Genomic DNA, 12,580 nt, shown 5'->3' with positions numbered 1-12,580 from the left:
AGAGAGATTTTACGTGGAAAACTCCTTGGCCATAAACAAGGATAAAAACCACGATCACTTGATATTTTAGGAAAAGAATTTTTACTAGAATAGGGAAAATGGACCTATTACAAACTAAAGACTATAACTTCAAGTACCTCAACGAACTCAAAGCCCCGAGGAACAAGTCACCCAACTTGTTACTCTTCTCTTCTCTTTATCTTCTCTTACTCTCTTCCCTTTTTCTTCTCTTTCTCACTTCTTTATCTCACAAGCAGATGTTCACTCAAACTTCCCAATTCCCCAAAATACAACTCAAAAGAAATAACTCTAATATAAGAACATAAGAACACTCTATTTCACTAATGTGGAATTAGACTCTTAACTCAATTAAAGATAGCAAAAGCTAAAAACTTATGTGAGCAAGGGTGGGTTTTTCCAACTAAGATCAAAAACTATTTATAGAGAAATAAATGCATTGTAAAATTCTCTTTGTGTAGCAACTTCATCCACTAATCTTACCCACTAAGAAGATCATGTTCCGAAATTCAAGGGACATGAACTCCTCAATGTGTTTGATCATGATATGAAGGAGATCATGGGGAGTAGGCTGCAAGTTTTGGAAAATTTAGAATCAGATTTTTTTTAGAAAAGATTTTTCAAAAATCAGAATAAAAATAAAATTCTGAGGGGAATCTTCTCTTCTTAAGTCTTCTTTTTTGATGCATCAGTTCCTGCAGAGGAACTCTTCTTTTTTGATAGCTTTGTTTCTGGCTTTCTAGTTCCTCATGGTAGCTTTGCAAGACCCTAAATTCTCCTAGTCATTACATATGATCACCCATTCAAACAATCAAGCTCTTTTTAGTCAGTAAGTAAGTGAGGTTGTGTCATCATCAAAATCATTGAGTCCAACATTATTCCCATTTTTTGATGATGACAAACAAACCAAACATACTAACAAGGAAACAAAGATAATCTAACCTATTCTGAAATAAAGAAGATGTAAAAACAAAGTAAAATGCAGTAAGGGAACTACTTTTAATAAGGAAATACAAAACATTAAGAAGGAAATACAAAACAGAAAAGAAAAAACTTGTATTTACATATACCTGCTTGTAGAGAGGTAGGCTAGCTGTGAAGACTTCGAACAGAGACCATAGAATGATTAAGTTTCCTTGATAGTTTGCATCTTTTCCCTCTTCGGGCATTATAAAAAACCAACACACAAGCAATAGTATACCATAACACAACACCAACTAGTGGTTTGGTGTTAAGACAGGAAGCATGCATAGAGAGAAATCATTCACAAAGCAAATAGGTAGTATAACCATAGGTAATAATCATCCAAAACTGATTTAAAACATCGTCCAAATGTACCAAATTTGCAAGTTCACAAAAAATTAAAAGTGCCCAATAATTACAAACCAAAAGAAAATTGTTCCAAAAAGAAAATAAAATAAGTTTCATCAACATAAAGGGGGCTCCAAGGTAAAACAGGTTAGGAAGCGATGCTCAGGTAATCATCAACAACAATATGATTATGAATGAGACACAATGTCCTTGATAATGAATTGTCTCCCCTTCTCGGTGCTTGTGACCATCTTCTTCATATCAGCATCTAAAGCGAGCAAACTCTTCTTTAGTTCCTCCATTTTCAATCGAGAATGCTCTTGTTCCTTTAGCACCTTCAGGAGCATTTCCTTCATCTCATTCATCTCTTAGCTAGGAACCTTAGGTGGGGAACTGAATGCTGCAAATCCTGTACCTGTAGATGCATACTTTCCCGAAGTAGGAGTGCTGGGGATTCTATGTAAATCATCCTGCACCCCAATGATATCAATGTAGATATGCACTGGGTTCTCCATTTTCTTCTTCAACCTTAAACATTTTCTCTTCTTCCTTCCCCATGTTTTAGTCTCTCAAAAACAAGTTGCATGTATTCGGTGTTTTTGAGAGGTAAGGGTTCCTTTTTGGCAAAGGAAATGCCAAAGCTTTCAAACACATAGGTAAGTAGGTTACCATATCCAACCTTCCATCCTTTTGGAACACAGTGGGAAAAGTGTTGGATCATGACGGAGGGGAAGTTGATAGGGATTTTTCAGTTTAGGCAGTAGATTAGGATAGAGTCAAGCTTGTTGGCACTGTCTCTTTTTTGGGAGCGAAGGATTATATCATTAAAAACAAATTTCAGCAGAATTTTGTCAAGAGGGCTGAGGTCATTGTGATTTATGTAGGTTTCCTTAGGGTCACCACCAAGGTACTCCATAATTTCATCAATATTAGCATCAATAAGACGGTTTCTTATGACATTATTTTTGAAATACAAGTCATATCCAGTATTAGGCACATCAAACAACTCAGCCAAATACATTGCATCAAAATCAATCTCCTTCCCATACATAGTGCTACGAATAGTTACCTTGGAAAACTTAAGGCTTTTCCAGAAATCTTTAATAGCATCAACATACATAATCCGATTAAAAAATTCACTCAACAAATTGACCCAATTTTGAGACTCAAGCAAATCAAGCAATTCATACAATTTTACAGATCTGCACCAAGGTAAATTGAGTGCCAAACCTGTCACAAAGTGATAAACTATCTTCTCTTTCCTTTTCATGGCAGGCGGATTGTCTCGATAGTTGACATTCATTTCCAGAACACTTTCCTCTTATTCTAGCATATCAACACCTTTCCTTTTGCGAGAAGAGTTAGATTCGGTGGTTGATTTAATCTTTAGCGGCTTAGGGATCTCTTTAGCTGTGTTTTGTTGTAGGGTTTCCATGGTGATGTCTAGAATAGGGTTTGTGTTTGCTTCGGTTTTGGCTTGGGTTTATGGTGAAATATCCATGGGAGAGAAATTTTGATCGGAGTGAGGAGTGAGAAGGTAATTTTTGAGTGGTGTGAATTTAGGTGAGGTTTACATCTTTTTATGGTGGAGGTAACTTGGTGAGGTGAATTTGTGAGGTGGCGTTTGGAAGGTGAAGTGAATTAAGTTGATTTGACACTCATATTTATTTCTTAGGGAATCGTAAACCGTGTTTTTGTGAGATAAGTGTATATGGGCAACTTTTGAACAAAAGATAAAGATGAATATTAGATGTATTCATCCGAATTTTTTTTTTTAGATAAAAAGAATTGGAATTTTGAAGGACAAATAAACACAACAGTTTTATCTCTTGAATATTTAGTAAGGAACACTTGCAAATACAACTTTTTACACGGAACAATTCAACAAGGCTCATGCAATCAATTTTGGACTTTCATAGTATATGCCTTTCAAATTAACATGCCTTTAGAAAATATTACTGCTTCTCACAACCTGTCTTAACTATGTAATTAAACATATAACACTTGTGCACAGTATACAATGATTAAGCACGTCAGTTTGAGTTTCATACCTGAGGGCACTTGATGCATTTTTCTTAGTTTAACTTAATCATCCCAAGTTCCATTCTCAACTTCTCATGTATTTCTCTATTCAAGGGTTTTGTTAGAATATCTGCAATTTGATCGTCAGTTTGGCATAAACCCTTTTCAACATTAATCTTGAGGAAATGATGCCTTATATGAATATGCTTGTTTCTTGAATGATGGACTGGATCTTTAGATATGTAAATTGCACTAGTGTTATCACAATAGATAGTAATGCAACTAAATTTAATACCAAAGTCACGCTACTGTTGCTTGATCTAAAGGACTTGAGAGCAACAAGCAGCTGCTGCTACATACTCAGCCTCTATAGTAGACAATGCAAAAGTATTTTATTACTTAGAACCCCAAGAAACTAGACAAGATCCAAGGAACTAGACCATACCTAAGGTACTTTTCTTGTTGACTAAGTCACCAACATAATCAACATCAGTAAATACTCTAAGCATAAAGGCATCACTTCTAGGATAGAACAAACACTGGTCATCTGTTCCTTTGAGGTATCTCAAAATTCTCTTGACAACCATTAAATGTGATTCTTTAGGGTTAAACTGAAATCTTGCACACTATCCAACACTAAAGGAAATGTCAGGCCTACTGGCTGTTAGATATAATAATGAACCAATCTTACCTCTGTAATAGTAGTTTGATCTATACTTGTTCCTTGTCGATCCTCATCTAGTCTTGTTGTTGTTCCCATAAGTGTGTGATTTGTCTTGGCATTATCCATGTTTTACTTCTTAAGAAGTTCCTTGACATAATTCTGTTGGTGAATAATGATTCCTTTTACAATTTTCTTTTATTTGGAGTCCAAGGAAGAAATTTAATTGACCTATCATGCTCATGTAAAATTAACCACCCATTAGTTCGGCAAAGTATTTTTTTGTTGCACCAAATATAATATCATCTACATAGATCTGTACAACCAACAGACTAGTTCCTCGAGATTTAAGAAAAAGAGTTTTATCAACTTTTCCTCTTTTCAATTTTTCAATAAGAGCTTTGAAAGCCTTTTATGCCAGGCACTTGGAGATTGTTTAAGCCTATAAAGAGCTTTATCAAGCTTGAAAACATGATTTGGAAATTTAGGATTTTCACAACCTGGAGGTTATTCAGCAAAAACCTCCTCATTTAAGAAACCATTAAGAAAAGCACACTTCACATCCATTTGATAAAGTTTTAAACCCATAAAAGAGGCAAAAGCTACTAGGATTCTAATAGCTTCTAATCTAGATACAGGAGCAAAGGTTTCATCGAAATCAATACCTTCCTGTTGGTAGTAGCCTTTCAAACCAATCTTGCCTTTTCCTTACTATGGTGTCATGCTCATCTAGCTTGTTCCTGAACACCCATTTGAGCCCAATCACTTTCTTATTCTTAGGCTTTGGTTGAAGGTGCCAAACTTTATTTCTCTCAAGCTCATCTAGTTTCCCTTGCATGGCCACTATCCAGTTAGCATCTGCCAAGGCTTATTGATGATTTCGAGGCTGTAGGATGGACATAAATGCTTGGAACGCAAAGAAGTTCCTCATTTGCGATCTTGTTTGAGTTCCTTTTCATATACCACTGATTATGAGATTAGTAGGATGGGAACCTTAATACTTGAATGGTCTAGGTTTAAATTCCCTTGCTAGAACTCCAATCTGAGCTGCTTCTTATTATGTTCCTTCTGCTCCTTCTTCTTCAACTACTTCCTCATTCACATATTCATGTGGTTAAGGAACTTCTTCATTCTCTGGTGGATTTTCATCTGGAGCAGGTTGCTTTTGTTTGGCTGGCTTTTGAGTTTCTTCTTTATCCCTGTCTCTTATCAATCCAATTTCAAAATCATTGTCTTCTTCCTCAACACACTCACAAACTGGTTAACTCCATCAAATATTATGTTAATGCTTTCCTCAACACACGTTGAGCTCTTATTGTTACATTTTTGAGAGCTATTATTGATATCAGAGGCATATCCAAGGAATATGGCCTCTTCACTTCTTTCATCAAATTTTCCTAGGTTTTTCTTACCGTTATTATGGACAAAGAACTTACAACCAAAGGCTCTAAGATGAGATATGTTTGGCTTCTTTCCCTTGAACAGTTCATAGGGAGTTTTGTAGATGATGCTTCTGATTGTTACGTTGTTAAGGATGTAACATGTTGTATTCACGGCTTCATCCCAGAAGTTCCTTGGTAATCCACTTGCAATCAGCATTGTTCTAGCCATTTCCTCAAGGGTTCGATTCTTCCTTTCTACAACTCCATTCTATTAGGGAGTCCTTGGAGCTGAGAAGTTATGATTCATGCCATTTTCCCTACAAAACTCATCGAATCTTGAGTTCTCAAATTCAGTTCCGTGATCTGATCTGAGATGGACTATGGAGTGACCACTGATTTTCTGTATCTTCTTGGCAAAGGCAACAATCTCGTTAAAAGTTTCATCTTTAATAGCTAGAAAAATAACCCAAGTGAATCTAGAATAATCATCAACAATAACCAAAACATATTTCTTGCCACTCTTGCTTTGAATTCTCATGGGACCACAAAAATCCATATGGATTAATTCCATAGGCTTTGTAGTGCTCACCATTTTCTTCAATTTAAAAGATGAGCGAACATGCTTGCCTTTCACACATCCATCACAAACTTTGTTCTGTAGAAACTTGATTATAGGAAGTCCCACAACCAAGTTCCTTGACCTTAGTTTGTCTAGTGATGAAAAGCTAGCATGTCCGAAACGTTTATGCCATAGTAGGGGATCATTTTCAACAACACTCAGATATGTAAGGTTCTTCCTTGGGATTAAGTTGAGGTCGACAGTATATATATTCCCTCTTATTGTTCCTTCTAGAACAACTTTTCTAACTTGTTGTTGATGATGTTGCAAGAGTTAGAAGTAAAACTTACAGAGTTTTCTTTATCACAAAAATGTGATATACTGAGCAAATTGTGCATTAAGCCCTTGACCAGGAACACATTATCAATGGAATGAGATTTTGATCTTCCAATTTTTCCTTTTCCAATGATCTCGCCCTTCTTATTATCCCCAAAGGTTACTGTTCCTCCAGGGTAGTCTTCTAGTGAGAGAAATTTTGATTTATCACCTATCATATGCTTTGAACACCCGTCGTGGAGATACCACGAGTTGTTTCCCCTCACTAAGACCTACAAGAAAACTAAGCATTAGGATCAGGAACCCAGGTTTCCATGGGTTCTTTAGACGTGGATGCAATATCATTTTTCTTGACCCACACTTATTTTACATTTCATTTATCAGCTTTTTCTCTTATTCTACATTGACCATGGAGATGTCTAGACTTACCACAAAAAGTGCATACCTTCATGTTAGGAAGCTCAACATATTTCTTTTTCTTATTCTTTTTCTTGGTCATATAACCAAGTCCTTCAGCTCGTTTTCCTTGAGCTTCAGCTATTCACTTAGGTGTGACTTTTGGGTCAATACTTCTATCCTTTATAGCATTCAGTTCTGTTTCAAGTTGATCCTTTTGATTTTTTAAATTCAAAAGTTCATTTTTCAAATTTTCAAAATCAACATAGCATCTAATCACTTGAGGAACCGCTAGAACTGATATCAGAATTTATGAGCTTATACTGAGTTAATTCAACATTCAGAAGAATACTTTCATTCTTGATTATATCAACTATCTCTGTTATGTGTTTATACTTGATGTCTAGCTCTTTAAATTTGCTTTGGGACTTATCATAGGCCGTTTCCATCTGATCGAGGGTTAGATAGGTCGTTAAACTACTACCCTAATCAAATTAATCATTTATAATACCTAAACTTACACCAAACTAGTTAGTGGCAAGTAAAGGGTCGAACCACTAGGGAAGCACACTAATTCAACATAAATATTCACTAATACAAGAGTAAAAAGGGGATTATTTTTTGCTGGTTTTGTTGAGTAAAAAACACTAAAACTACAAATAGGCAAGAAAATGATGATTTAAATCAAGGGAAAATGACGCTAGGGATACGGGGATGTCAAATATGTTTAGAAAGAGGGGAATAATGATGATTATCATGAAATACATGCTAAAGAACACAAGATTCTACCTAAACAATTCATTCTCATGCAATAGTCTAGGCAAATCAATTAAAAAGGTCTATACTAATAAGGATCATTCTCATGCATCCAATTACTTACAATCAAATCACGAGAATAAAGAAACACAATCCTTAAAACTCCATTTTAATAACTTATTCTCATGCAATCATTAAAATAGAGATGATCTTAATCTAGTACAAATCACTTTCATGCATTTAAACTAGAAAACATCAAATAAAGTGAAACAATAATATCAAGCTATAAAAAATCATGTCTTTCATCAATTTATGGAATGAGTTCAATCCAACCATCATCATTCATCCAATATCAACTCTTATTTTCCACCCCCTTCCCCTAGCTAAAAGATTATCCTAGAAAAGGGAGATTAAACATATTATCAAAACTAGAAACAAACTCAAGAAACTCAAAACAAAACATGATTAAAAAAAATGAAAACAATAATAACTAGATGAACTAAAAAGATTAACAAAAATAAGCAACAATAAAGCAAATAAATAAAACTAAAGGAAAGGATTAGAGATTACTAAATAAAGGACTAATGAAAGATAAAAACTTGAAGTCTTGCTTGATTGAAGACTAAACTTGAGAAAAGTTGAAAACCATAAGGAAATTTGAGTAACAATCTACTTTCTCTCTCTAAAATTATCTAATCTAACCCTAAGAGAGAGAAGCTCTCCTAAAACTAATTAAGAAAAATAGAATAATAAATTCCCCCCTTCTAATTACCCAAAAATGGGTATTTATACAAAGCTAAAAAACTAAGTAAAAATAAAAGAAATGAGAAATTAAGGAGGAAACAAAAGAAAATAAAAGAGAAAAGAAATAAGAAAAGAAAAGGAAAATAAAAAGAATAAAGAAAGAAAATAAAAGAAAAGAAAAAAAATTGAAAATGAAAGTAAACTCACCAATTCCCCAAATTAAACCGTCAGACCCTCAATTCCCCTTCTTCTTCGATTTTTAGCTTCAATGGGAAATAATCCCATACTTCACTCACCATCAAACTCCATCATCAAACATCGTCATAAAATCCCCACCGTTCATCATCATCAACTATAATGGAGCATCAAATCATGGCCTTCCGATTTTCATTAAAATCATGTGATAAGCTCGTGATTGAACCCACATTTACGTGCCCGCGAAGACGTCGCACAGAGGTCACGCAAATGCTACTGCCTCGAATCTGAATTAAGACTCCATTTGTGCGCTTCCTGACAGGGATGCACGGCTGCGAATTGGCTGCTTTGTTAGAGGTTGTTGGGAGTGTGTGACGGTGGTTAATTGGAGGTGAATAATTGTGAGGTGATGCAGAGGAAGTGGGATGTTTTCATGTTTGTTGCGGTTGAGTTCGGTGGCATGCGAGTTGCGAGTTGGCTGGGATTGGTGGCGAAATGGGAGGCGCAGTAGGTGTTGTGGGCTTCTGCTATAGTAGTTGCGGGCTGTGATTGCAGGTGGTTTGGGTGTGGGGTTAGTTGCGTTGCCGTTGTTGTTATTGGGTGTATGGTGGTTGAAATGGGTGAGTGTGCGGATTTGCATCTATTGCTATTGGTGTTGTTGAGGAAAGCAGGGGAGCAGAGGAGGTTTGTGATAGCAAGTGAGGAGTAAGGGAGTGAGAGATGGAGGTTGAGTTGTGGTGTAGGGTAAGGTGTGATGTGGTGAAGGATAAGAGGCAGCAGAATGAGCAGCAAGGGGCAGCAGCTTGCTTAGCTCAAATTTTGTGCCTCGAAGCTCGAACCTTGAACTCGAATATGACTTTGAAACCCGGAATACCCAACACGACCTACAACAAAAACACGAGGGTAATATCAAGAGACAAAATAAAATAAAATAAAGATAAAATAACTTAAAAGTAAAATCAAATGAAATTAAATAAAATAGAGAAAACAAATATGAAAATAAAAGAAAATAAGAAAATGAGATAAAAGAAAAATTAATAAATAAAATTACGAAAATAAACTAAAAACTAATAAAATGCAAAAATGCTCAAATATAAAGACTAAAAAAAGGAAAATAAGCGAAATAAAGCATAAAACTAGTAAAATTATTAAAAACTAAACCGGAAAATAAGCATAAAAATGCCCTAAAAGTGACATAAAAGTCACGTATCAAACTCCTCCAAGCTAAACTTTTTCTCGTCCTCGACCAAATTAACACGAAACACAAGATAAGGAGATTGATTTATTCAAGCAAGAAAAAAAAAGAGAAAAAAAAAAAGAGAAAGAATATACATTAACTCACTTTCGTAGGAATCATGGTCAATTTTAGCAACAAAAGACAAGCCCTTTAAACCACTAGATCGCCCTAGAGAACGAGTGTGCTCTCGTGAGGGTTTCCTAAGAGGTTAACCCACAACTGTAGACAAAAACCAAGGCTAAAAAAAAGAAAAGAAAAGCAAACACGAAAAACAAACACAACCATGACCAACATAACATGGAAAGGTTTAAGAAAACCAATCAAGCTCAAAGGCGGAAAATACTCCATTTGGACTCAAAAAGAAGAGACATGCACCAAAGAATACTTACCTTTCTCAATTCAATGAGGGAAAACACGTTCTAAGATGCTCATGGTTGAAAGAGACAAACCTAAGCTAAGCATAGAGAACTAGAGAATTCATTCTCCGCCCTAGCCCCATCCAAGACGGTCCACGTTCTCTCCACTAGCTTCAAATCACCCCTAGTTAGCTCCTCATGAATCCACGAAGGAACCAGAAAAAGATTCAATTTGTGAAATTAGTGGGTCATCCCGACATCTCAACTATGCAAACTCTCTCCATATGGTTGAAATCTATCTCCCTCCACCAGAATTTGACCTCACCCCTCTAAAGTCTAAGAGTCTTAACTAGGGTTGTAACGTAAGGCAAATGGTTACACTACTAAAATTCAATCAAATTGCGACCGTTTTTTTATGACCGTCATTAAAACGGTCGCAAAATATAAAATCTTTGACCGTTTTTAATACAGTCGCAAAATATAAAATATGCGACCGTTTTTAACACAGTCGCAAAATTGTGACCGTTTTTAAGGCGGTCGCAGATTTACGAGCGTTTTTGGGCTATTAAATTGTCGCAAAGGTAATTAAATATTTTTTTTAAAAAAAAATACATGCATAAAATAATTCTAAATAAATATAATTATATTGCGACCGCTTAAAACGGTCGCAAATTACCGGAATTGCGACCGTTGCAAAAGCAGTCGTAAGTTGCGACCGTCTTCAGCGGTCGTAATAGGATTTTTATTTTTGTAATAAAAAAACAGGTATAAATTGAGTGGCCAACTCCCCCTAATAACCCTAGATATGAACGCCGCTTCTCACTTCTATTTCCTCTCTCTCGCTTCTCACACTTCTCCTCCCTGATCTGCTCTCTTCTGTTTCCTCTTCTCCATCTCTTTCTTCCCATTTCCGTCTCTCCTTTTCTCTTCCTCTTTCCTCTTCTCTTCTAAACGGTTCATGGAAGTTTCCACCTCCCTCTGAACACCGCCCTCTTCTATCACCTTTCTCTCTTTTCTCTTTTACTTCCACCTCCCTTTACTCTCTAAATGTCGCTCGAACCATGCTTGCCTTCTTCACCGGCGCTTGACTTATCTAATTTTGGAGTTCATGGTCGAATTCGACCATGAAAATTTTGGATCTGGAGTTTTCATGGTCGAATTTGACCATAGAAACCCTAAGATGAAGAAATATTAAGAAAGGTATGTTGATTTTCTGAAAATGGTGTTTGTTTTTCACATATTTTTTTTATTTTTGTGGTTTACTTTCGTTTTTTGTTCGAATTTTTGTTGATTTTGTTCGAATAGTAGTTCGAATTGGGTTCGAAATTGTGTTTGTTGGAATTTTTGTGGGTTTTTTGTAAGTTTTATTTTTGTGAGTTGAATTTTTGTGCGATTTGTGTTCGAATTTTTTGTGGGTTCGAAATTGTGTGATTGTGTGTTCGAATTTTTTGTTGATTTTGTATTTAATTGTGCTTTTTTTGGTTTAATTTTCGTGCGTGTTATTTGTGGGTTAAATTGTTTTGATAAATTTATGTTGTTTTTTTGTTCGATATTTGGTTTGAGTTTTGTATTTTTGTTCGAAATTATGCGGGTTGTTTTTGTTGATTAAATTTCTGGGGTTTTTTTAAATGTTTTTTCTGGGTTAAGGGTGGGTGGTGGTGGGTATTGGTGGTTGAAGGTGGGCGATAGTGATGGTGAGTAGAAGGCAGCGATGGCAGTGGTAATGGTGGTCATTTAGGGTTGGCAGTGGTAATGGTTTGGGTGGGATCTGGTTTGGGACTTTGAGTGGATGTAGTTTACGGGTGGGTGCCTGGGTGGTGGGTCTTTTTCTTTTCTTTTTTGTTTTAAAAACTTTTAGCGACCGCTTATGACGGTCGCTAATTTCAATATTTGTAACTGTTCCGTTAAGCGGTCGCAATTACTAATATTTGCGACCATTTGCTAAACGGTCGTTGAAAATAGTGAAAACGGTCGCAAAAAAATTACGACCGTCAAACGGTCGCAATATTTTTTTTTGCGACCAAGAGAATAACGACCACCATGTTACGACTGTTGACGGTCGTAATTTTATTTTGCGACCGTTTTTTTCTATTTTCTGTGACCGTTTGAGGCGGTCGCAATTTGGCCGAAATTTAGTAGTGTTAAGGCGGGGTAAAATTTTGAAAATTTTGGTGATGTTTCCTAAGTGAAGCAAAAGAGTGAACAAACCTAAAAAACAAACTCAAGAAATTACCAAACATCAAACAAAAATACCAATAATGCCATCTCCCCCAAGCTTACTCAACACCAACATTCCATAAAAACAAAAACGAAGTAACGCTCCCCCCAAGCTTGAACAAAGCATTGTCCTCAATGCTTAACTTAGGGAAGAAAACAAAACCTACTTTTCTTATTTTTTTTTCTTTTTTTTAAACTCTTATTTGATGTCCTTGCCTTTTTTTTAACTAAGGACAACTTTTTTCTGGGATGCATTTCCTTTATTACACACAATATATACAATTTACTTTCTTGCTTGGTACAAAGAGCATAATACTTTCTCATTTTCATTACAACACAAAACAAATTCTCAAACCGAAATGCTTCACAAACTAAGGGTTAGGGAAACGA

Source organism: Chenopodium quinoa, unplaced genomic scaffold (genome assembly GCF_001683475.1).
Source record: "Chenopodium quinoa cultivar QQ74 unplaced genomic scaffold, ASM168347v1, whole genome shotgun sequence".
In the NCBI taxonomy this organism is placed as follows: Eukaryota; Viridiplantae; Streptophyta; class Magnoliopsida; order Caryophyllales; family Amaranthaceae; genus Chenopodium; species Chenopodium quinoa.
This window is presented reverse-complemented; position numbering follows the sequence as displayed.